At 34.6% G+C, this 25,500-nt stretch overlaps 1 protein-coding gene across 1 annotated transcript in view; it reads right to left on the bottom strand.

The window, feature by feature from the left end:
• Nucleotides 1-24,426, bottom strand: part of LOC124537013 (probable G-protein coupled receptor CG31760) — a 100,892-nt gene extending 76,466 nt beyond the window's left edge. Inside the window, exon 1 of the mRNA XM_047113721.1 lies at nucleotides 24,177-24,426. The gene's annotated coding sequence lies outside the window, so the exon portion shown is untranslated. The remainder of the gene's footprint in view (nucleotides 1-24,176) is intronic.
• Between the last annotated feature and the right edge of the window lie 1,074 nt (nucleotides 24,427-25,500).

The raw sequence follows: 25,500 nt of genomic DNA on the forward strand, positions 1-25,500 counted from the left end.
ATACCACTCCCACATATGGCAGGAGAGCGAGACGAAAGATGTCATACACAAAAAACGTTTTCAGCTTGCAAAATCGTCGATGTTTTTCTCAAAATTTGTAACAAGGTTAGAACAAGGTTGGATATAAATAAATCATCGAAATTACTTGCCTTTTTGTTAAATACGACGTTGCTGTGACGAGTATATTTTGAGTAACTTTACCCTTATAAGCGAATGCGCTGTTACCGAGGACACACATAATAGGTTTTCCTGTTTACGAATACAGATTAAATATTCTATAGAAATGAATAGGATTCTTCAGATTTATATATATTTTTTATTCATCAAATACTTTTTCATCAATTTTTTTTTATTTATGTAAGTTTGCGTTTATATTTTTAATATCGAAATTGATGGTTCTTAAAATAATGTAGAATATATTAATGAAAAAGAATATTTTTCTTATGAATATAATAATAACAAAGCCACGAAATATATGGCCTGCACACTACGTACAGTCAGAGTAAGAAAACCTTAGTCAGTTTTCAAATTAATTCCTTTATCAATTTTGAATCCAAAACATCAATTCATTGCGACGCAATATGTCATTCTCGATCGGTAAAGCAGATTACCGCTAATACGGAGCACACAAAAATAGATCTTAACGTGACGATTTTCTTACACGTAAAAGAGTACAGAGCTGGGCGGCGGCGATACATGATTGTCAAATTTCATAATCTTTAAATAATACAATTTATCAAAGAAGTACTTAGAACCTTTTCATAATTTTTTGGATTTAAGCGGCCCCATACATTTATTAAAAAAAAGTATTCAAGATTTTCAAAAAATCTTAAATACTATTTGAACGTCAATGGTACTAGGAAATATGTAGAAATCAATATCTTAATTATTTATTCCACAATAAAAGAATAACATATATTTCTCATATAGCTTGCGCAAATCTTCCCCAAAACAAAATAACGGACAGGCAGATGCTGCATTTTTATTAATTGAAACAAATGTAATAACGTTGCTAAATACACTTCAGCTGATTCTAAATGCTTTTACGTTTTTTACATAATATGTATAAAAATTAACAACTTTCAATTTGATTAATGAAAGATTTAAATTTCTATAATATGACAAAGACAATCTTGATCATTTCGTCCTTCTGTAAAATTTTATCTTGATTATATTAAAATTCGAAAATCTTCATTAAAAATAAAAGAGTTTAAGGGTTTATATATTACAATAAATTATACTCATACTATTATTCTTTGATACTTAAGAGAATCCAATCACTCGTCTAGGAAAAACTTTAAAAAAAATATATATTTCAAAAGGAAACAATTTTAAGCCCAATATTTCATTATTGTATACGAGCATACATGATTAATTCCCCTTTTATAGGATTCTAGACAGACAAAAGACCTTAATTGAACAATTAAAATCGGATCTCGGCTCCGCTTGCAGATCCACCACGATTTTATCGACTCGATTAAAATGTTTGAACGTTAATTGGATCCAACTTTAACCAATCGCCCATGAAACGTATCGTCTAACGAACTGAAATGTTAGAAACTTCAGACATGTGCCTAACAAACCACTCAGGTGGATATTATGAAACATTTTGGGGATTATTAGTGTCTACATCTACCTATTACGTAACGATGTCAGTAAATAATATTATTCTATGTGGTATGTTATGTTTTTTAATATTAAATTGTTGAAATACTGATGAAAAATTTCCTAAATAACATTTTTCGGTATTATTGCATAAAGTGTAATGTTTTTTATTACAATGTAATTCGATTTAAATGTATTTTGTAGGTACATTTCTGCTTCTGTGAGCCGTAGATTCTTGTGAAACATGAGTATGTGGTTTTATATATTTGGCTTATATAATCTAATTATTCTATCCTTCTCCCATTAAAATATATACTATAATCAAGCGCCTTAAGAACTGCATCGTAAGATATCTTGAACATTGCCTGATGGAACATATTTCAAATCACCCTCAACAAATAAGAGTATTTACTACATTTCTTGCTACATAATGGAAAACAAAATGGAGAACAAAACAACGGTTTTCTAAATGAAATGAGAACTGACGGACATGTTTTAATTTACCGGTCCTCCCCCAGAGGACGGACTATCGCTTATTGTGTTCGCGTCAACTGCTTTTATCTTTATTTCATTTCCAAGACCATCGTAACACATTATTTAGACACTTATAATGTTCACCAACACATACTATAACAATGAACGTAAAAGCTTCGAGTATTAATTGAATAGAGCATACTTCTTTACAAAATGTAAATCATACTTTTAATAAATATTTATATTTCATGCATTATTCATTGGAAACTTGATTTAATTCGATTCCAAAATGAATGAATAAAAAAAATGTATTCCTTCATTAAAATAATAATACAAATATATCCCGAATACTGCAGGTATTTCTGTAAAATAAGGAATATAAATAAAAATGTTTTTGTTATTCGATTTTTCTGTCTTCAAAGAAATTAAGTGTTCTTTTTACAAATCTTATTATTTATATAACAAATAGATTACATCAAGGACAACTGGCTCGCATGTTTCCTGGTAATTAATTAGGGTCGATTATGAAGGTCCGAGCGAGCGGTTTCACAGAAGATTATTTCCAGTAGAAAAATTATACCTTAAATCTGAAGTTAAAGCTAGAAATAAATATATCTAGCGGCCCATCCCAGCTTCGTACGGGTTTATTTTTTTAATTTTATGGAATAGATTGGCGGACGAGCTTATGGGCCACCTGATGGGAAGTGGTCACCATCACACAAAGACAATGACGCTGTAAGACATATTAACTATTCCTTACATCGTCAATGCGCCACCAACCTTGGGAACTAAGATGCTATATCCCTTGTGCCTGTTAGTTACACTGGCTCACTCACCCTTCAAACCGGAACACAACAATACTGCGTACTATTGTTTAGCGGTAGAATATCGGATGAGTGGTTGGTACTACCCAGGCGGGCTTGCACAAGGCCCTACCACTCTTTATATTAATTTTTTTGTACTCTTTTCCGATATGTTTAACAATTGTCGTTCTATTTCAACTTATTTACACAAAAACCTCAATATATTATATACGTAAACCTTCTTATGAGGTAAATCCGCTCAGTAGTTTTGGTGTTAATCAAGAACATACAAACAGACAGACGCGACATGGAACTTAGTTTTATAATATGTAGTGATAAAACATTTTAAGTAAGTTTTTCTATTCAACATTTCTCTGCGCCTGCAGTTAATCCTTGTAATTGTAAAAATAAAATTAGTAAATGCATACCACAAAAATGTGTTAAATTTCAGATCCATGAAATTAGAGAACCATCTTCCGATTCGACTTGTAAGATTATCTAAGAGATAAATAAACGTCCGCAAACGGTTTAGCAGGAAAATGTTTCACGCTGGTTACAGCTGAACCGATTTTAATCAAATTCGTTATGAATATAGTTGGTCAACGAGAAAGACGTAAGCTTTTTTTAACTCAGCACTCGAAATGGGGCATACATTTTGTGTGGGTATACCCGCAAGTTCAACTAGTACGTAATATACCAAAGCAGCAATATTAGGTAAATGGTTGCCAATAAACATTCCTTGAGATTTTATTAGATTAACTATATGAATCATATTCCCAGTCCATCTTAAAAGATAAAGCCACTTATGATCTTATCTTATAGATACTGGTAATAGCAGATGCAATATACATGAAGGTGATGCTATAATTGTAGATCATCTGAATCAAGGTTAGATTCGGAAAATGTTATCAGTAATTGCGTTCATAAATATTGAACAACAGAGTAAATGGCTAATTGAACAACTGAACTGTTAGGAACATGTCATAACAATTAAAAGTATTAACTTGTCTATGGAAAATTATTCATATCTTTGATTGGAAGTGTGCTATGTTTGTTAGTACGCAAAAATGTTTTGAATAAGGATCTCTGCTGATTATCTCTATAATAATAATTCATGAATACGCAATATAGTGAATAATAAACAACTATAGACTAATAAACGATATTAAATAAAGTTTATTTACTTGTATACACTACGAGCGTCTATGAAGACACATGTACGAAGTCCACTGAGTTAAAAGCATTACAGGAGTCCAGTAACACAGCGACTGCTAAGTTTCCGACTCCGCAAAGTCAATAAATCATTCTTGGGGCAAGTTATCCGTTTCTATAATAAAATTCCGCAGAAATTTTTAACTTTGCCGTTTCATAAATTCAAATCGTTTGTAAAAAATACATTATTAATGTTGTCTTAAATTTTCGCGATTATTACACATTTAAATAAAACTAATTATAACGGATGAATCGCGTATATTAATTATTTTTAAAACATCCCGACGTTTCGAGCACTTTGCAGTGTTCGTGGTCACGGGTAGACTAAGATGACATTCGTCTATTTGAAGAACAAAGGAAATATTATTAACAACTACCGCTCACGATTTCTCAATTGATATCTTGAGTAACGTTCCGGTTGCACGCAGAAGGCACTAACTGTATCTTTAGGTCTTGCAGTCTGTTGGATTTGGGATTTCAAATTTTTAATAAGTGGCAGGTGTTAGAAAGTCTCCAACCATCTTCTCTATTGAAGTTCGGATGTTTTTGAATTTCAATAGCCTCGCGTATCATTCTAGGAATGAATCTGTGTTCTCTAGCGAGGATCTGTGGTTTATCAAATCGGATAAAATGGTTAGGTTTATCCAGAGCATGTTCACAGACTGCAGACTTAGAAGAACGCCTATTTTTGACATCTCCTATATGTTCCTTGACCCTGGTACCGATACTTCTCTTTGTTTGGCCTATGTAAGATAAACCACACTCACATTCGAGTTTATATACTCCTGCAGTTTGTAAGGGAATATTACTCTTGATAGGTCTCAAGAACTGGCTCACTTTCTTATGAGGCTTGTAAACGGTTTTAATTGAAGCTCGCTTCAAGATGTTGCCAATCCTGTCTGTAACTCCATCCAACAGACTGCAAGACCTAAAGATACAGTTAGTGCCTTCTGCGTGCAACCGGAACGTTACTCAAGAATTCAATTGAGAAATCGTTGGCGGTAGTTGTTAATAATATTTCCTTTGTTCTTCAAATAGACGAATGTCATCTTAGTCTACCCGTGACCACGAACACTGCAAAGTGCTCGAAACGTCGGGATGTTTTAAAAATAATTAATATACGCGATTCATCCGTTATAATTAGTTTTATTTAAAATACATTATTAGTAAAAAAGGCATATTATTCGATACAAGATTTTGTAGATGATAAAAAAGCGTGGAATTAATACCTTTTGACTTCCAGGCAAGATACATTACATACATATATGTATAACAGTATTTAACTAATATGACTGTATTTTTTAAATGTTGAAAAAGAGTAGCTACTGAGAATCTACTTTCCGGACCGGTGGTAGCTTCGCTTAATTTTTAAATGACGATTCAAAAGTGTTTGAATAAAGTTTATTTTGATTTAGATTTTGACTGCATGTTGGAGATTTATAATAGCAAATTAAATATTTTGTTATTTTTTTTTGGCGCAGTTACAAAAGCTAAAAACAGTTGGACACTAAGCTAAGTTGTAAGTCAATGAAACCTTTCGGGATTTTAGAAAGAAATGAGAGCGTATAATAAAACAGAAGTGAGATGGTGATGCAGGGTTTGGAATTTTTAATAAACTACCATTTGTTCATAAAGGTAGATTATAAATAAAGGAAAATAGAAATCTTATGTTCTACCGGAACCGACTGCGAAACACGGTACCGTTCTCGAAGTTGTTCAAAAATATGTCTACCTAGGGCAGACTTTGCGATTAGGTAGAAACAACCTTGAGGACGAGGTGAATAGAAGAATTCAGCTGGATTGGGCAGTGTTTTGGAAGTTACTTCGAATCTTTACATCGTCGATCCCACAGTGCTATAAGACGAAAGTCTTCAACCAGTGCGTCCTATCCGTCATGACATGCGGAGCCGAAACGTGGACACTCACGACAAGGCTGGTCTACCAGGTTTAAGTCGCTCAGCGTGCTATGGAAAGGGCTATGGTTGGCGTTTCTCTCAGGGATCGCATCAAAAATGAGGTAATCCGTCAAAGAACCAAAGTCATCGACATAGCCCACCGGATTAGTTTAATTAAGTTGAAGTGGAAGTGGGCTTGTCATATTTGTCGCAGAACTGACAACCGTTGGGGAAAAAGCGTTCTAGAGTGAAGATCGCGTCTCGGCAAACGTACTGTACGACGTCCCGAGGTACGGTAGAGTGACGATTTACGCAAGGCGGCAGGCAGGAGCTGGATGCGAGTAACCGGAGAAAGACCACAGTGGCGTGCTCTTGGAGAGGCCTATGTCCAGCATTGAACGGGAACGGGCTGATGACGAGAGAAATCCTATCACAATCACGTCTCGTTTTAGAAAAAATAATTCCCATCTTCAGTAAATTTTAATGTGATTTATTGTTGTACATTATTTTTCTGGAAATTTAGACATATCTGAAAAAGTATTAATTCAATTTCGTTAGAATAAATAAGTACATCATATTTGGGAATGGGGAGAAGAAAAATTAATCAAAATCTTCATTAAAATAAGAAACATTTTGTATACACTAAGACACATACTCATAGACATATATTACTAACATTTTATTCCAACACATACCACACCGTCACTGCACTTCTAATTATAACTGTTTTCACGTTTTATTTTAAAACAAAAGACTGCGAATTAAGAGAGAGAACTGTGAAAACATTTTTAATAGTTGTGATGTGAAGCCGTTGGGGAATTAGCCTTCATTCAACAAGCCGCAAACTGACACTTTAATATCGGCCTATTCATAAAGCGACGCTCCGCAACTCCACTCGAATGTACAAAACAATTCGTGCGGAAAATAAACATAAATGTTGCATAACGTATTGGATCGTTTCAAAGCTGGATTCATTAAATCATTGGAAATATATTATTGTGTATAGCAACCCGAAGAAGCACGAGTAAAAGTAGTTAAGATCTAAAAGACAAATGCAATCAATTCAAGCATTTTTTTAAATAAATAAATATTAGACAACATCACATACATTACTCTGATACCAATGTAAGTAGTTAAAGCACTTGTGTTATGGAAAATCAGAAGTAACGACGGTACTACAAACACCCAGATCCAAGACAAGGTAGAAAAATAATGATAATCTACATTGACTCGGCCGGGAATCGAACCCAGGACCTCGGAGTGGCGTACCCATGAAAACCGGTGTACATACCACTCGACCACGGAGGCCGTTAAATTTTTTTAATATTTTTTTTTAATAAATGATTTTGGTGCAATGCTGGTACTAAATATACTACAGATATTTTCTTATTTCTATACTATAGTACATAATATATTGTCCATATTGTCCCTGTATTATATACAAAACCTTCCTCTCGAATCACTCTATTTAGTAATAAAAAAACCGCATCAAAATCTGTCAAAAGACTTTGTTTTATACTATGTAATGATAATATAGCGTATATAAGCCTATTAGGGTTACTATCGCTATATACGTATATTATATTATATTGATATGATTTTCGCTTTCAAATTTGGTACATTTCAGTACAACATGGTCCAATTGAATTTCTATTATCAAAGATATTATAATGACGCTTTGCAGAAATTTGCTCAAGATTGCATCAGAATAGTTACATATAAAACCTATGTAGTTATTCCACCTTGTCTATTATGAATATTGTTCAATTAAAATTTAACTATACTAGCCACTGCTACTAGTCGGTACTGTTATCACGAATAATATTGATCATCATCTTCCTGCCCTTATCCTAATATTGCCTGTGGGGTACGCCCTAGCCCTATCATTCCTATGGTTTTCGTTGACCATGCTGCTAATGTTTCTCCTTGGGAATGCTATAGCGGTGGTTTACCCGCCACCGTGCGGGTGGCCCAAAGTGCAGGTGATATGCACTAGGCTCTAATATCTATAGCGACGAATAGCGTCGAATGGCGCGATAGGGTGTTATTTCTATTGGTTGTATAAATCGGCAGTAATCGGTTTTATTGAATTTGCTACATCTAAGTTGTGTGGTACTGTACGTCAATTCCATCATAGGAAGCAAAAAGTTCATTCACATCATGCCACGAACAAGCTATTAGTAAGGTACAGTGCATTAATTTAAAAAAAGAAAATACTGAAACAGCGTCTTGTATTATTGTTTCTTGTTGTTGTTCTATTATTTTGATAAATTGATAATAAAGTAGGGTTTCATTTATTTATAACGTCGACTATTGTTGCTTTTGCTCGCTATTTGACAATTTTTGATTCGAAATGAACGAAAACTTACGATATTTACGTATATTGTCATACTTGCGCATAGGCCTGCATACCCAAGAGCCTATGTGCACAATGACTTGGGCAGAAATCACTGGAGAGGTCTATACTAATGCTTCTATGTAAACAAAAATCTATTTCTTTACATAGAAAACCGATGTTTGAAATGTCAATATCGAAAGTATAGATCGATAGGTCACGAAGCTAAGCGAAGTGACTGTAGAAGGGTAAGGTAGCGACTGAGTCGTGGTCAAAACGAGGTAAGCCGTAGGATGGTTAGGCGGAAGATGGCGATGACATTTACGAGGGATATGGTCGACTCGACCAAATAATTGCTGAACCCAAGTAGACTAACACACGAAGGAAGAGGACTATGCCCTATAATGGGATTAAAAAAATGAGGACGATGATAGTTTGTTGCTACTAACAACAACAGCCTGCAAATTTCCCATTGCTGGGTTAAGGTTTCATTTTTCACCAGGCTGTTCCAATGCGAGTTGGTTGAATACACATGGGGCAGAAATTAGCCACATGTGTATTGCATATACAGATTTCGCAATGTTTTCCTTCACCGCCAAGAACGAAATCAATTAAGAACTAAAATTAAACACATGAATATTCAGTGGTGCTTGCCTGGGTTCTAACCCGCAATCATCGGTTAAGATGCACGCGTTCGAAACACTGGACCACCTCGGTTCAAATAAATACAATGAAACTTTAATACAGCAATGTAAACATTTTTATATTAAGTTTTTCAAAGACAGATGTAATCGTGTATCGTTACAAATAGTTACAACATCGACATAGGTTTTTCCGAATGAAAAATATTTTTCTCCAATTATAATCAAACATCAAACATCAATTTATAAATTCAAAAACGAATTAATCACGGAATGTTTGCTTTCCGTCGTCGCTGTATTTTAACTTGCATATTATTTCAATTTCAGTTAGTTCAATTATTACCGGTGTGATTATTTTTCGCTTTTGACGTTACTTTCACTTTTTTCATGAGAGAAGTAAAATAAAATAATATTAAGTTTAATAAAAATTAGAAAGAACACAATACACACCTCCACACAGAGGAGACCGTGTGTAAAAGTATGGCTTAAAATATTGATAGCCTATGAACACTTTTTTGATGAATAAAACAGCCCTTTACACTCCACAAATCTGCATTATAAATCTTTAATTTAATAGGAATTTTGATAAGTTACAACAGGCTGAAAACAAAAAAGTAGATTGTTACTTGCCCTCCTAGGGGCATGACCAAAAGCGAGGCGAGAAGTAACACCATCACGATCCTCCCCAATTTGAAGCCCATATTAAAAATAAAACAGGATTAAACTAAATTATTAATTAAGAAAATATCGGACAAGAAAACGAAAGATAAAATATTTCTTTTTACGAATAACAAAAAGAAATACAACGTCTACTGACTCCTTTAATTAATTTAATAGTTAACTCTTAAGCAGTAATGAGATCAACACCAATTAGATTAATGTTCAGAGTAAGCTATAGTTGCGAGTCTCTATAGGACGTAGCATGAATCATCTTTTGTGCACGCTCAATCACTTTTACAATCAATATACAATACAAACGAAGCAAAAGCAATCTTCTTCATCAGTACTACTATTTGCTGTTTACTGGCTCTCCTTTCCTCGTATTCCCTTGCCCTTCCCTGTTCAAGCGCTTATTTTTCTTTTGCTTTTTCTTGATACATTGATTTCTTGGTTTTATTTTAATGGTTCTTTCTGCTTTAATTGCTTTTTGTTTATCAGTGAATATTCGATTCGAGTCGTGCAATTTGCACTGGAGATGTGGAAAATCTATTGTGGATATGTTTCCTGTGGACTACGAGGTGATATTACTTCAATATTGTTGGTATTTTGTTAATTTTGTACTATTTTTTATGCTATTTGGTTGGTTGGTGGACGAGCATGTGGCCACCAACCCTAGGAACTAAGATCTTATGTCCCTTGGGCCTATAGTTACACTGGTTTACTCACCCTTCAAACCGGAACACAACTATTCTTGATATTCAAGTACTGTTGTTTGGCGGTAGAGTACTGTTGAGTGGGTGGTACGGTAACCTACCCAAGCGGGCTTGCACAAAGCCCTACCACCAAGTACCTAAGTACTAAATCATGTTTTTATCAGTCCCTTTGTCAGTACGTAAAAACGAACATCAGAATCATGAAACGTTAATGTTATTTAATAAACATATAATTTGTATCCTTTAAATAACGCTAAATACCTAACTGCGCATCTGCGCAACAGCTGATTTCAAGCATTGGAAATATTACAAGCTGACGTTCAGTTTCGGTATATTAGTCTTGAATCTGTTATACCAAACTTTTTACATTATATCATAATTTTGCTAGCATTCGTTGTAATAAGGCTGAATACACTTCTCTTGTTAAAATGTGACAATATCAATATAACTATAACTATTGCTGTCGAAACGCTTGGCCCTTGGAGTAGTGGTGCAAAAAGCTTCATCAAAAGTATAACACCTCGCCTCATTGCCTCCACTGGTGACAGGAGGGCTGGTTCGTTTTTTGCCCAGAGGATCGGAATTGCGATTCAACGGGGAAATGCTGCTAGCATTCTTGCCACCATTCCAAGCGGTCAAGATTTATACAGTAACTAGTTTTAGTTCATATTTGTATATATATATTTAAGCATTTAATGTTGTTAATTCTTATGTTAATAAAGATACTATAACTTACAATATATATAATTTGGTATTTAGTTTTAGGGGTTTGATGGCCATGTGTTGGCAAAAAAGTAGCCTATGTCCTTTCTTAGAGTTGAAATTTACTTCATACCAAATTTCAACACGGTTCTGTGGTTTGTTTGTGAAAGTGCGACAGAGAGACAGAAATACTTTCATATTTATAATATATGTATAGATGAGTAATAATAAATACCCATCGAATATACAGAACCACTGATATCATTTAATGGTCAATAAAAAATATTTTTGAAGTTTTTTTTATGCTACGGTTAAGAGAACTCTAAAAGGGAATGATCCAGTTATCCAAATATCCAAAAAAAAACATTTTTATAGAACACAGGAAACTTTTTGATAGACTTTTTTTTAATCGTCCATTTTAAGCCAAATATATTGTTTAGTTATTGTCACCATTTTTTTTTAAATAAGCAATTGAATGCAACTGTATTTTCGTGTTTCTATTCCGAAAATATTATGATTTGATTATTTTATACCTGTTTTATTTAGTTTCGGTTTCGCGGTGATCGTTTGTGTTTTGAAAAGCTTGGATGTTCGTCCGAGCGTTTATTATTTAATTATTAGGTCCGCTAGGTCTTGTGACCATTTATAAAATATTGTTCAAAGAAGCGATTATTAAATATCCACGCGTTGATATATTTTTACTGTTGACACGATTAGATTCTATTTTTACATATATGCGATCAATATTTACATGCTGAATAACGATCTGTTGTACTCTTCACATTATCGGAATTAATACTTAATGTTTTTGTAAATTAAATGTAATATACAACAACAACAACAGCCTGTAAATTCCCACTGCTGGGCTAAAGGCCTTCTCTCCCTTTGAAGAGATTTGGAACATATTCCACAACGCTGTTCCAATGCGGGTTGGTGGAATGCACGTGTGGCAGAATTTCAATGAAATTTGTCACATACAGGTTTCCTCACGATGTTTTCCTTCACCGCTGAGCATGAGATGAATTATAAAGACAAATTAAGCACATGAATCAGCGGTGCTTCCCTGGGTTTGAACCCGCAATGGCATTTTTGAATTGGCACAAAAGTGGTCATGAAGTCCGCTTGAATGCGTTTTCTAGCGGTCAACTCACTTGTACAAATTATTTTGTATATTGGCTATAATATATAATATATATAACGTTCGCCTAAAAACGGATATTATTAATCTATTTCTACAAACATATACCAAATAAAAAAATAACATAATAATAATTTTGAAAAAAAAAAAAACTAACCTCATTGGATTCGGCTAACTTTATGACAAATTTATGCAGTGCTTGTTAAATATTTGAATCTACTCTCGTTTTAGTTTACTTTCTATTAATTTAAAAGACAAAAATATTAGAAAAATATGTGAAGCGATTAGTAAAATGAAAAACTCCATGCGTAATATAAGCGAAGTATAGTCATCATCATCATCATCATCATCAGCCCGTACCCGTCCACTGCTGGACATAGGCCTCTCCAAGTGCACGCCACTGTGATCTTTCTCCGGCTACTCGCATCCAGCTCCTGTCTTGCGTTAATCGTCACTCCACCGTGCCTGAGGACGTCCTACACTACGTTTAGCGAATTATAATATTACTATGGCGATTTAAGATGAGACAATTTCGGGTAAGTTTGCTGTACAAGCGACCATCCCCGGCTTCGCACGGGTGCAATGCTGATACTAAATATACTACAGAATTTGTTTATTTACGATATCACGTTAGAAACTTCTAAAACGATTAGAGTTTCTTTACTATATTGTCAATGTAGTATATACAAAAACCTTCCTCTCGAATCACTCTAAAAAAAATTGCATCAAAATCCGTTCCGTAACTTTAAAGATAGGATCTATAAAGATATCTTTAAAGATAAAATATATAACCTCCACGGTCGAGTGGTGTGTACATTGGTTTTCATGGGTACGCCATTCTGAGGTCCCGGGTTCGATTTCTGGCCGAGTCGATGTAGATTACCATTAGTTTTCTATGTTGTCTTGGATCTGGGTGTTTGTGGTACCATCGTTACTTCTGATTTCCATAACACAAGTGCTTCAGCATTGGGATCAGAGTAATGTATGTGATGTTGTCTCATATTTATTATTATATAAAGATCAAAGCGTGCAGAGGGACAAACAGCAGTAAGCGACTTTGTTATATACTATTTAAAGATGTGTATGTGTACGTTTAGAATCTCCTGGAGTGAGAACATTAAACGGTCATGTAAATTAGATCTACATAAACTACTTATTAGACAATTAGTATGATACATCTGCTTCTGACCTATCGCCCTTTGTATGTTATTTATTAAAGTATTTAGTCATACAGATATGAAAGTGTCAAGGGAATAAGAAATGTGTTTTTCATGTACAGAGTATACGTCGTTTTTAATAACAGGTTTTTGTAACATCTTATACGGAAGTAGGTGTGATAATTGAAAATCTTGATAAATGTAAGTTCAACTAGTGGTCTACGGAAAATATAGCCATGGTATTTTTTTATATATTATGTTTCAAAATTTACTATTAATAATAAATATTAATTCATCAATAGATATTTAATAAACACAATTATTATGCATAGTTTTTATAAACTGATTTTGATAATTTATAAATTAGAAGTAGATTTACCTCATATCATGCGTCAATCCGAAAAGAGGAAACAAATGATTCACATCATAACCGTGATCAAATATAGACAGAATACAGTCAAATGGCCAACAACAACAAACAACAACAACAACAACAGCCTGTAAATTCCCACTACTGGGCTAAAGGCCTCCTCTCCCTTTGAGGTGAAGGTTTGGAACATATTCCACCACGCTGTTCCAATGCGGGTTGGTGGAATACACATGTGGCAGAATTTCTATGAAATTTGTCACATGCAGGTTTCCTCACGATGTTTTCCTTCACCGCTGAGCACAAGATGAATTATAAAGACAAATTAAGCACGTGAAACAGCGGTGCTTGCCTGGGTTTGAACCCGGAATTATCGGTTAAGATGCACGTGTTCTAACCACTGGGCCATCTCGACTCGAAATGGTCAACACATTCAGATATATATGAAGACATAAAGAAATATTTCCATCAAAGATTTAGGTACTCACATGTTTAAGAAACTAGCTAAGGTATTGAATGAATCACAATTTCATCCCATAAATAGATTTGAACTTGGCAAGTAATTGTGATTCTAACAAAGCGTTGATGCGCTCCAAACGTAATAAACGTCTATATCTCCATTAAGCCCCTCTATAACGTATGAATAATTACAGGGAAATAGAGAGTTGAGAAGGAAAACGTAGTATAAACGACATTGTGTATTATTAATCTATATATATATTTTGTAATAAATAAACAAGACTGTATTTAAAGGAACAACAACAAAAACAAAAAGACGAGACGTTAACTTTTCTTTTTATTTGATTTTAATTTTAAGTTACTTTTGACATAAACTGAATCTTACTATAATGTAATTACTGTAAATGATTTACATTTAAAGGAAGAGTATTTATTATTTACGTTAATAGATTAGCCACGTGATACCGTGAATATATATTAAAACGAGATCAAGGATTTACTTCAGTCAAATGTGACTGAGTTTTTGTAAGTGGTTCATTTGTTTATATAACTCATATCGTACCTACACGCTAACTAAGACAGTCTGCATGTAGGATGTTATACTACCATATCTATCTATACCCACAAATCATTGAGCAAAATTATGGAATAAACCTTCTCTGTAGTAGGACTTTTCCCAGCATCTCAAAGATATTTATGTAGTTAAAGTAATCTTTTTAAAAAAATGATTTAAGAAAATTATTAAATCAAATGTATTCTAGTATTAGTACCTGTCGTATATTATATATTACGAAACACTTAATAAAATGAAATACTGTTACCAAATTAAGGTAAAGTTGGTTTTTTAAAAAACGCATTTCTTTTTACAAATGGACATCCTATATAAAATTAAATTAGGTTGTCGAATAAATATTTACATAATAATTGCCACCTGTCATTTTAAATTATTTTTCAATAAATGTTTCCAATAAGTAGAATAAGATACTCAAAACATATATTTATGTAATAAAAAACTTTACCAACACAGTTGAAACAAAGGGCAACAAAATGCCTAAAGGCCATAACTCTACCAGACAAACTGTAGGCTAAACTAAAATTTACGAAGATGAATAATTTTACATACTTTTGTAATTTAAACAATTTATTATTTTTATAATAAATTCAAAATTATATAACTTATGAAATATGTATATAGTAATATTAGAATTTATATATTTAGAAACAGTAAACAGCTTGAATAAATAAACGAAAACAAGTATGATAGAAATCAGTTCATCGTATTATAAATAATAAAAGTTCACATCGGTTCGCAAATAAAATCAGAGAAAAACCGACGAAAACAGCGTTTTATTATGAACTTTGTTTGTTTGAAATGTTAATTACTGTAAAGAATTATTTTACCAAAGTAACATTTGCTATTAATAGATTTTTTCAAATCTAAAGGTAAGCCACAAGGTCGGATTAAATACCATGCAAGAAAAAGCTTAAACAAACTTCTACGTCATTTTATCTTTACACGCTACATATACTTGTCATTATCATGGGCCTGCCCTCGTCCTATTTATATGGGGTCAGCACAGTCTCATAACTGCATGTAAATCGAAGTTGTCAGATTTTTACTATACCACGGTTTCCAATAGGGTGGTTTCATTTTATTTTCCTAGAAGATGATATACTCTAGCAAATGGATTTTGTTAATTGTAAACACAATAAACTCAGCACTGAAGGCAATTTTTGTCATCATCACCACCAAATTCGTCTCGAATGAAGGAATCTAAAATGTCCTTTCTACTTGTAATTGCCGTGTCATTTAATCTTCAAACCACAGCATACCAATACTGTATCCTTGGCAGTTAGAATGAATAGCGAATCATAGATTCCAACCAGTTTTTACCCACTTTAAGGAGTAAACAAAAGGTACGGAAGTTGATAGTCAAATAAATATTATATGAAATATTGTTAAATATGTACGTATAATTGTTCAAGCTGATAGGATGTGTAATAATTTGTTAATATCAGATCCAATTTCGTTGAAGTCAATCGAAAATGTTCAGTGATGTGTAGTTTGTTGCTCTTATTTGACTCTAAATTAGCTACATGCACTAAATCCTAAAATATAGGCCAATTAAAACTTCCATACTATACCCCTCATCTGCTCACGAGCTAGGTAGGAAGACCTGCTATTAATTTCTGAATCCTGAACTCTTGGTATGTAAGATACTTTAAATTCTTCGTAGTCGACGATTCTAAGAATTCCTTACCGAAAATCAGATTTCTTATTATCCATGTTTGCGAAAGGATCTCAAATCCAACTCGGTTAATTAGTATTTAAAATATCTTGGAAACGCTCCGTAAAATCACTATGAAGAATGTTGGCAGTAAGTAAGGAAATCTTCCGTATTTTCAGTGACTGTTAATAATGTAGGAAAGTACGTTAATTTCGGACTTTAGTATTTAGTTTAAGTAGAAGTTTTTTTTTTATTTTATCTCTTACATCTTAATGATTTTCTTATTTTAGTCATTGTATTCAAGAAACTCTACTACTGAATCATTATCAAACAATTTGCAAATATATTCAGCAAATCGCGAGTGTAATCATTATGATTTTTATTATCAAATTTATCATATTATTGGCCAATTAATGAATTACTTTTAATAATTCTAAGTGGACTTATTTCATATTGGTTGAAATCTTCAAATTTTAGCGGGTATTGTTTTTTCCAAACACGCTTTGAAACCTTAGTCATATGCAAGTACATCACGAGTAGAAACAAAATATTGTATAATAGAAATGTCCAGAAAATAATATCGTTATATATATTTTGTTATTTTATTCTCTTTATATCGGATTTCAAACTTTTTTTAAATAAATAATAATTATTCCAGCTTTTTTGATGTTTTAGAAAGGGTACGTATGAGACTTAACAATTAAATATCGACGATACCATTACAATTATATACGACGACCTCCGTGGTGGTGTGTACACCGGTTTTCATGGGTACGCCACTCCGAGGTCCTGGGTTCGATTCCCGGCTGAGTCGATGTAGATAATCTTAGTATAATTTGAATGGAACACAGGACCAAAAAGTTTTTACTGTTATGAATAAGAAACGTTTATATACATAAGGTAATATTATAAAAAGAACTTTCATTTCTTTATATATAAATTATGCCTTGTTTTTGTAATAACAATCCAATGTGCTGTTTCAGTATTTTTTTTTTTTTAAATAGAGTATAAATACTTGTAGCTTGCTTGTGGCGCGGCGTAACTGTGCGTTTGGCTTCCTGTGATTGAATTGACGTCCCTTTGTACTAAAACGTCCTATGTTTAATCTTAACCCAAATAATGTGCGATATGTACCTTTAAATGTTCTTATAACCACATATTAGCTACAACTATCGTACCATGTACGGTAGGAGATACCAATTTTATTGAATAACAAAAATGAGTTATTTAATACAACAAAAACAATACTAAGTCGTGATATCAGTATTATCCTCACTTTGTGTGAGAGTGAAAGTGAGTTTGTTTACGATACGCTTGAGTCACGCTTTCACGTCTTTAGTACTCAATCTGTCATCATGTTGACAGTAAAAATTAGGCCATAAGGTACGACACATGTCCCTTCCTCTAAAACGCAACCGACTCCACCAGTAAACGCTTGTGTCCGTAAAGCAAACGCTCAGTAAATATATGACTTTTTGGCAACGCCTTATGTCGTCAGAAGATTTGGAACGAATTCCACCATTTTTTTTCAATGTGATTGATTGTTATAGAAGCTAATACAAAAAGGTTTCCTGACGATTCGTCTCACGCTATTCTAGTCCATAAATTGATACAATTAAGGAACAACTCGATGTCGTCATATTTAAATTATTATCAAGGATTTGTTTTAGTATCTGATGCTATTAACGGTTCTGTTAATTATTGAATTGAGAGACCCGTTTCTGTTTCAGCTGCCTTCAAATACCTTGTTAATTTATAGGATACACTTTAATATTCTTAAGCATTATGTATTTGATCTTATAATAGTATTACTTTATTATTATTTATTTATTTTTACTCATATTATATTACATTTTTAAATATAAAATACAAACATATGTATAAAATATATTTAAAAATATAAAATACAGAGGCCAACCAGTGACGGGAACAGGGTCTAAGCCACCGGTGGTCAGGGCTCCAAAGAGAGGAACTTCCTCACAATACGCGCCGTGCCGAGGAGTACTGCCTTCTGCATCAGGCCCTGCAGCTGGGCTGCCTAACGAGAGTCTCTTAAGATGTTGGTCGAGGCTCTTGGCCATTAGGCCATTCGCTGAAACAATTATCGGCACAATAACTGCTGTATCCACATCCCACATGTCGACAACCTCGTGAGCTAAGTCAAGATATTTTATTTGGTTATCCTTCTCAGCTTTTACGAGATTCTCGTCATGAGGGATGGTGATGTCAACAATTATCGTGCGGCGCTCTGACCGATCTATCACCACTATATCAGGCTTGTTGGCGACAACAGTCCTGTCAGTGATTATAGATCGGTCCCAGTACAGTGTGATATGACCATTCTCGAGAACTGGGTCGGGCACATACTTGTAGTATGGTACCTCTGATACCACAAGACCGTATCGAAGTGCAAGTTGTTGATGGATAATCTTGGCCATTTGATTATGTCTGTGCAAATACTCTCCGTTAGCAAGACGAGAACAACCGGAAATAATATGTCTAAGGGATTCGCCCGGAGTGTGACACGCCCGACATATGTCCACCGTGCCATCCCTCACAATATACCTCCGGTAATTGTTCGTCATGATAACTTCATCCATAATCGCACAGACAAAACCTTCGGTTTCACCAAATAGGTTTCCGAACCGTAGCCAAGATACGGACGCCATAAAGTCCACATCGGGTCCATGAAGGGCCCGATAGAAGCGTCCGAGTAACTCCTTGCTCTTCCATACCTCCTTGCGGTTCTCAGTACTTAGTACTACAGGTTTGTGCCAGTTCTCTTTGCCTAAAGAGAGCGGAGTTAGTCCCTTGTCCATTGTAACTACATCTCGGTGCATATCCAAGTCAGTGTGGAGAAAATACTCCCTGAGTTTGTATACCTTACGGTTATGTAGGGTCTTGGCATTTAAAAAGCCACGGCCACCACATCTCCGTGGGATGTTCAATCTCATCACCGAAGACCGAGGATGATGCATTCGATATGCAGTCAGCAGGACACGGACTTTCCTATCCAAGGCGTCTAGTTCTTTTTGAGTCCACTTGAGTATGCCGAAAGAGTACATCAAGACCGGCATGACCCAACCATTGAAGGCGCGAACCTTATTGCCACCTGATAAAAGACTTTTGAGTACCTTTTTCAGGCGACCAAAGAAACGCTCCTGCAATGATTGTTTCATGTCGGTCACATTGATTCCCCTTCCGACATACCCAAGTTATACTTTATTATTATTATATTATTTATTATACGAACCTTATATTTGTTGCTGTTGTTTAGGCTGTATATACATATATAGTATTGGCTATAAGCTGTCTCAATAAATGGGTTGTCTAACACTGAGAATAAATTTTCTAATCTCATAAACAGGTCCTGAGATTAGCTCTTTCAACCAAATAATATTAAATAAAACTAATTATAACGGATGAATCGCGTATATTAATTATTTTTAAACATCCCGACGTTTCGAGCACTTTGCAGTGTTCGTGGTCACGGGTAGACTAAGATGACATTCGTCTATTTGAAGAACAAAGGAAATATTATTAACAACTACCGCCAACGATTTCTCAATTGATATCTTGAGTAACGTTCCGGTTGCACGCAGAAGGCACTAACTGTATCTTTAGGTCTTGCAGTCTGTTGGATTTGGGATTTCAAATTTTTAATAAGTGGATCCCAGGTGTTAGAAAGTCTCCAACCATCTTCTCTATTGAAGTTCGGATGTTTTTGAATTTCAATAGCCTCGCGTATCATTCTAGGAATGAATCTGTGTTCTCTAGCGAGGATCTGTGGTTTATCAAATCGGATAAAATGGTTAGGTTTATCCATAGCATGTTCACAGACTGCAGACTTAGAAGAACGCCTATTTTTGACATCTCCTATATGTTCCTTGACCCTGGTACCGATACTTCTCTTTGTTTGGCCTATGTAAGATAAACCACACTCACATTCGAGTTTATATACTCCTGCAGTTTGTAAGGGAATATTACTCTTGATAGGTCTCAAGAACTGGCTCACTTTCTTATGAGGCTTGTACACTGTTTTAATTGAAGCTCGCTTCAAGATGTTGCCAATCCTGTCTGTAACTCCCTTCACATATGGTAGAAATGCAGGTTGTCGCTCAACTGTGGGTGGCTTGATACGGCTTCTGCGATGCTGGCGAGGCACGGGCAGCTTGTTCTGGTGGAGTGCAAGCTTGACCTGACGTAGCTCGTCCTCTAGGTGTTCAGCATCGCAGAGATGGTGGGCTCTCTGAAACAAAGATTTGCCAACGGTAGCTAACTGGCTAGGGTGGTGGTGCGAGTCACCATTGAGGTATTTGTTGGTGTCACCACCACCCTAGCCAGTTAGCTACCGTTGGCAAATCTTTGTTTCAGAGAGCCCACCATCTCTGCGATGCTGAACACCTAGAGGACGGGCTACGTCAGGTCAAGCTTGCACTCCACCAGAACAAGCTGCCCGTGCCTCGCCAGCATCGCAGAAGCCGTATCAAGCCACCCACAGTTGAGCGACAACCTGCATTTCTACCATATGTGAAGGGAGTTACAGACAGGATTGGCAACATCTTGAAGCGAGCTTCAATTAAAACAGTGTACAAGCCTCATAAGAAAGTGAGCCAGTTCTTGAGACCTATCAAGAGTAATATTCCCTTACAAACTGCAGGAGTATATAAACTCGAATGTGAGTGTGGTTTATCTTACATAGGCCAAACAAAGAGAAGTATCGGTACCAGGGTCAAGGAACATATAGGAGATGTCAAAAATAGGCGTTCTTCTAAGTCTGCAGTCTGTGAACATGCTATGGATAAACCTAACCATTTTATCCGATTTGATAAACCACAGATCCTCGCTAGAGAACACAGATTCATTCCTAGAATGATACGCGAGGCTATTGAAATTCAAAAACATCCGAACTTCAATAGAGAAGATGGTTGGAGACTTTCTAACACCTGGGATCCACTTATTAAAAATTTGAAATCCCAAATCCAACAGACTGCAAGACCTAAAGATACAGTTAGTGCCTTCTGCGTGCAACCGGAACGTTACTCAAGATATCAATTGAGAAATCGTTGGCGGTAGTTGTTAATAATATTTCCTTTGTTCTTCAAATAGACGAATGTCATCTTAGTCTACCCGTGACCACGAACACTGCAAAGTGCTCGAAACGTCGGGATGTTTAAAAATAATTAATATACGCGATTCATCCGTTATAATTAGTTTTATTTAAATGTGTAATAATCGCGAAAATTTAAGACAACATTAAATAATATTAATATAGATTTCCATATCCTTAATGTAAAGTTATTAAATAGCTAGCTAGCTAACATTGATAATCTTATAAAGGACAAAGAGGCAGGGTGCTGAGCCTGAGTACAACCAATTAAAAAAAGTAAGTAGGTTTCTTCATCAGCAGCTCAGAGGGAGGGAATGCAGCTATATTTGTTCGCACACTATTCAAGTAATACATATATGTCCCACGCAAGTGGTCATTCTCTCTTGAGAATAGCCGCCGTTACAGCTGATAGTATCGCTATGTACTGTTCCGTTTGAACTTTCGTTCCATTTTATGTATTTTAACTACTCGTGACCAACAGGTGCAACTCTGACGTAACGATAAACAAGTAAAATTGTACGATTGTAGTTTCTATAACATGTAATTAATGCAATGTAATTTAGGACTAATATACAATATCTTAACCGATGATTGCGGGTTCAAACCCAGGCAAGCACCGCTGATTCATGTGCTTAATTTGTCTTTATAATTCATCTCTTGCTTAGCGGTGAAGGAAAACATCGTGAGGAAACCTGCATGTGACAAATTTCATAGAAATTCTGCCACATGTGTATTCCAACCCGCATTGGAACAGCGTGGTGGAATATGTTCCATACCTTCTCTTCAAATGGAGAGGAGGCCTTTAGCCCAGCAGTTAGAATTTACAGGCTGTTGTTGTTTGTTGTTGGTTGAATACAATATCTTTACAGAGACCTCTACCTACAACCTTAGACAGTTATCTAGTGTGATGGAAGAAAAAAATATATATATAGCCTTTTTTGTGATAAAGGTTGTATTGTATTGGCAAGTGGTAACAATCGCACATAGACAATGGCGCCGTAAGATATATTAACTATTAATTACATTCGCTAATGCGCCACCTATATTGTTAACAAAGATGTTATGTCCCTTGTGCCTATTAGTGACGCATCCTTCAGACCAGAACACACCAGTACTGGTTACTGCTATTTGGCGGTATAACATCTGATAAACGGATACATACCCAGACGAGGTAGCACATAACTCTACCACAATACAAAGACTAACAAGCTTGACTAAAATAAAATATGACTTATTATATTAACAACCTTATGAAAACTAAAGCTTTTTATACTGATTTGTGGTAGCTTCACATAATTGTAAAATGACGATTCAAAAGTGCTTGTAAAAGCCTACTTGAATGAAGTTTATTTTGATTTGATTTATGAAAGCAAAGAACACATTACGACGTGTAGGAAATACTACAAGAATGTATTGGTTAATATATTCTTATGTGTCGTGATAAAAATATCCTGTTGATCTAGTGGCCTGCTTATAAGGCTACTCGATACACTGCGTTCAAGCCCGCGCCGAGCCAGTATATATTTATTTGTTTTTCTGTCATGAATCATGATATTCCCATTAGCGCCCTAGAGCTTGGACTATCGCCGGTCGTGTTGGAATATGTTACGGCAGTAACGGAATATACGTACACTTTAATTGTGTTTCAAGTGTGCACACTTGTACTCTCGAATTTGTCCTGCGCGGTAATCTGCTGTAATAATGACTACCGAAGTCAAAATAAGATAGGAATAAATAGTTATTATCACAATGAAAACACATTATCAGATAGATATACAATATTCTAAATAAAGTTGTACCGTATCGTCAAAATAGTTAAAATATATCTCTATATTAAGTTATCGGACAAATTCAACTCATAACAATAAAGTTTGTGCAAAATATGACCTGATTAAAAAAATCACTTAAAATATTAGTTATTGAGATTAAAAATAGCCTATCTACAATTATATTCAATAGATTCAGTGCCTTTATTGTGTTAAAATGTTTTTTGTTTAAAATTGTTTTTAGTATTGACATTGTTTATTGGTTGACAAGATTTACCTGCTATTGAAACGTATAAATATTAAGTAATGACGCATTTTAATATCACGTTGAGTCAGCTTACTTGAATCATTAAACTAATACGTTCTCCATATTTTCAATGACACGGATCATTTTAGATTTGTTAAAGAAGATTTCTATGTTTTCAACAAATTGGTCCAAATAATGGTTCAAATTCAATATTTGCTACTTTAAACATTTAATTAAAAAGGGTCGAGGTACCTATACTGAATAATATTTATAGCAAAAGGTAAATAGGATCCAGTAGCCTAGTCGCATGCTAATCGCATTGACTAAAATGGTAATTCATTTAAAATAAAAATAGAATACTATGTTTTATGATGTTTAGTTTAATTACTAATATATTTAAAGATTTAGAAAAAGATTTTATTTTTAAAAATATTGAAAAAATTAGTCCTTAAATATTTCGGATATGTTAGGTAAATCCAAGTATTCGTAATTTTTGTATAAATAAATATTTGTCTCAGGTAAATGAGACGCAGTTTATTTCAAAAGCTGTTAGGTAACGTCTCGCAGCCTCCCTGAGCTGAGGGTCATAACCTTTTGAGTATCCATCACTCAATACTTACGACTTTATTCAAATACTAATCAATACAGTTATAAAATCACTCACCAAGGAAATATTATATCTCCCAGCTTTACGCTTTGAGACTTATCTTGATATACCCCTCCTTTTTAGTCCACAGCGATGTCCATAAACAACCACAATTTTATCAAAACAAACATACGAACCATTCACTCAGTTTATATTGTATTTTGTGAACATCACTTCTACTTAAAGACAGATCGCACCGCCAAGTGGTTACTTAATCATTCAGTATAAAAATTCGGGCAATGAAAACACGGTCAACAAAACCCCGTCCGCTGATTTCAGGCGACTGAGACGTGAAGCCTACGGGAAAATATCAAGCCTCGACCGGGAATCAGCGTGAAAACAGAACCTATAAGCAACGACCGAGTTCTACCTCACTCACTCGGTGCGATGCGTAAGCACGTGAGTCAGAGAGGGTCAGCGAGGTTACGCTCAGCATTTGCTTTAATTGAGCGAAAGGTGACGAGTTTTCACGATGTTTAACGATAACGCGGTTCCATTGGAAAAGCTCAACGGCAAACGATAATTCTACTATCTCTAAGGATTTTTCATAAAAAACATAATATTTTGATATCCTTGATTTTGTTTATTTTTGAACAGACACTCAATGAAAAAAAGAAGAACACTGTTTATATTTTTAATTAAATCACGGTATATATTAACTTAAGTCGGTAATACCAAAAATAAAATTACAAATAAACTCAATTAAAAGATGTAACTTCTCACTATTGAGAGCTGCAAATAAATATTTCAAGTCTGTTTAAACAACCAATTTATTACGTAGCAAAATAAACTACTTGTTGCATTGTCAGTTAGAGGGTGACTACAATGTTTGAATTATTTTTTTTTTATTAGAGGAAAAGAAATATCTAGATAGGTATACTAGACAGTATTGACCCACAAAAGGCATGAAAGGCATCTATAGTAAATATATTTTTTCTGCATTTTGTAGAAAAATATTATATATGCCATTTAGTGTCTTTCGGATTCCAAGTACACTGTATTCAATCAAAATAAGTTCGTATTATCCGGACCACTGTGGTTCTCGATTAATTCACAAAAGGTATCCACAATATTTTCTTTATCCCTCGATATCGATATCGATCTGTAACTAGAACAACTGATCTATTCACTCTACGCACATTTAGGGTCACTGTTTGTGGGATTATTAAGTTATTGAGGCTCTAATTTTTCTTATGGATAAAGTTTTTGGAACAAAGATTTTTTGTCTGATTTGTAACTCATCTAGTGGTGATATAGGTGAAGCACTGGACGCCTTAACATCATGCGATGCGCGTTCATACCAATCAGTCTGCAGATTAGCACTCATCAATTTATTCATTAA

This window comes from Vanessa cardui, chromosome 17 (genome assembly GCF_905220365.1).
Source record: "Vanessa cardui chromosome 17, ilVanCard2.1, whole genome shotgun sequence".
Classification (NCBI taxonomy): domain Eukaryota; kingdom Metazoa; phylum Arthropoda; class Insecta; order Lepidoptera; family Nymphalidae; genus Vanessa; species Vanessa cardui.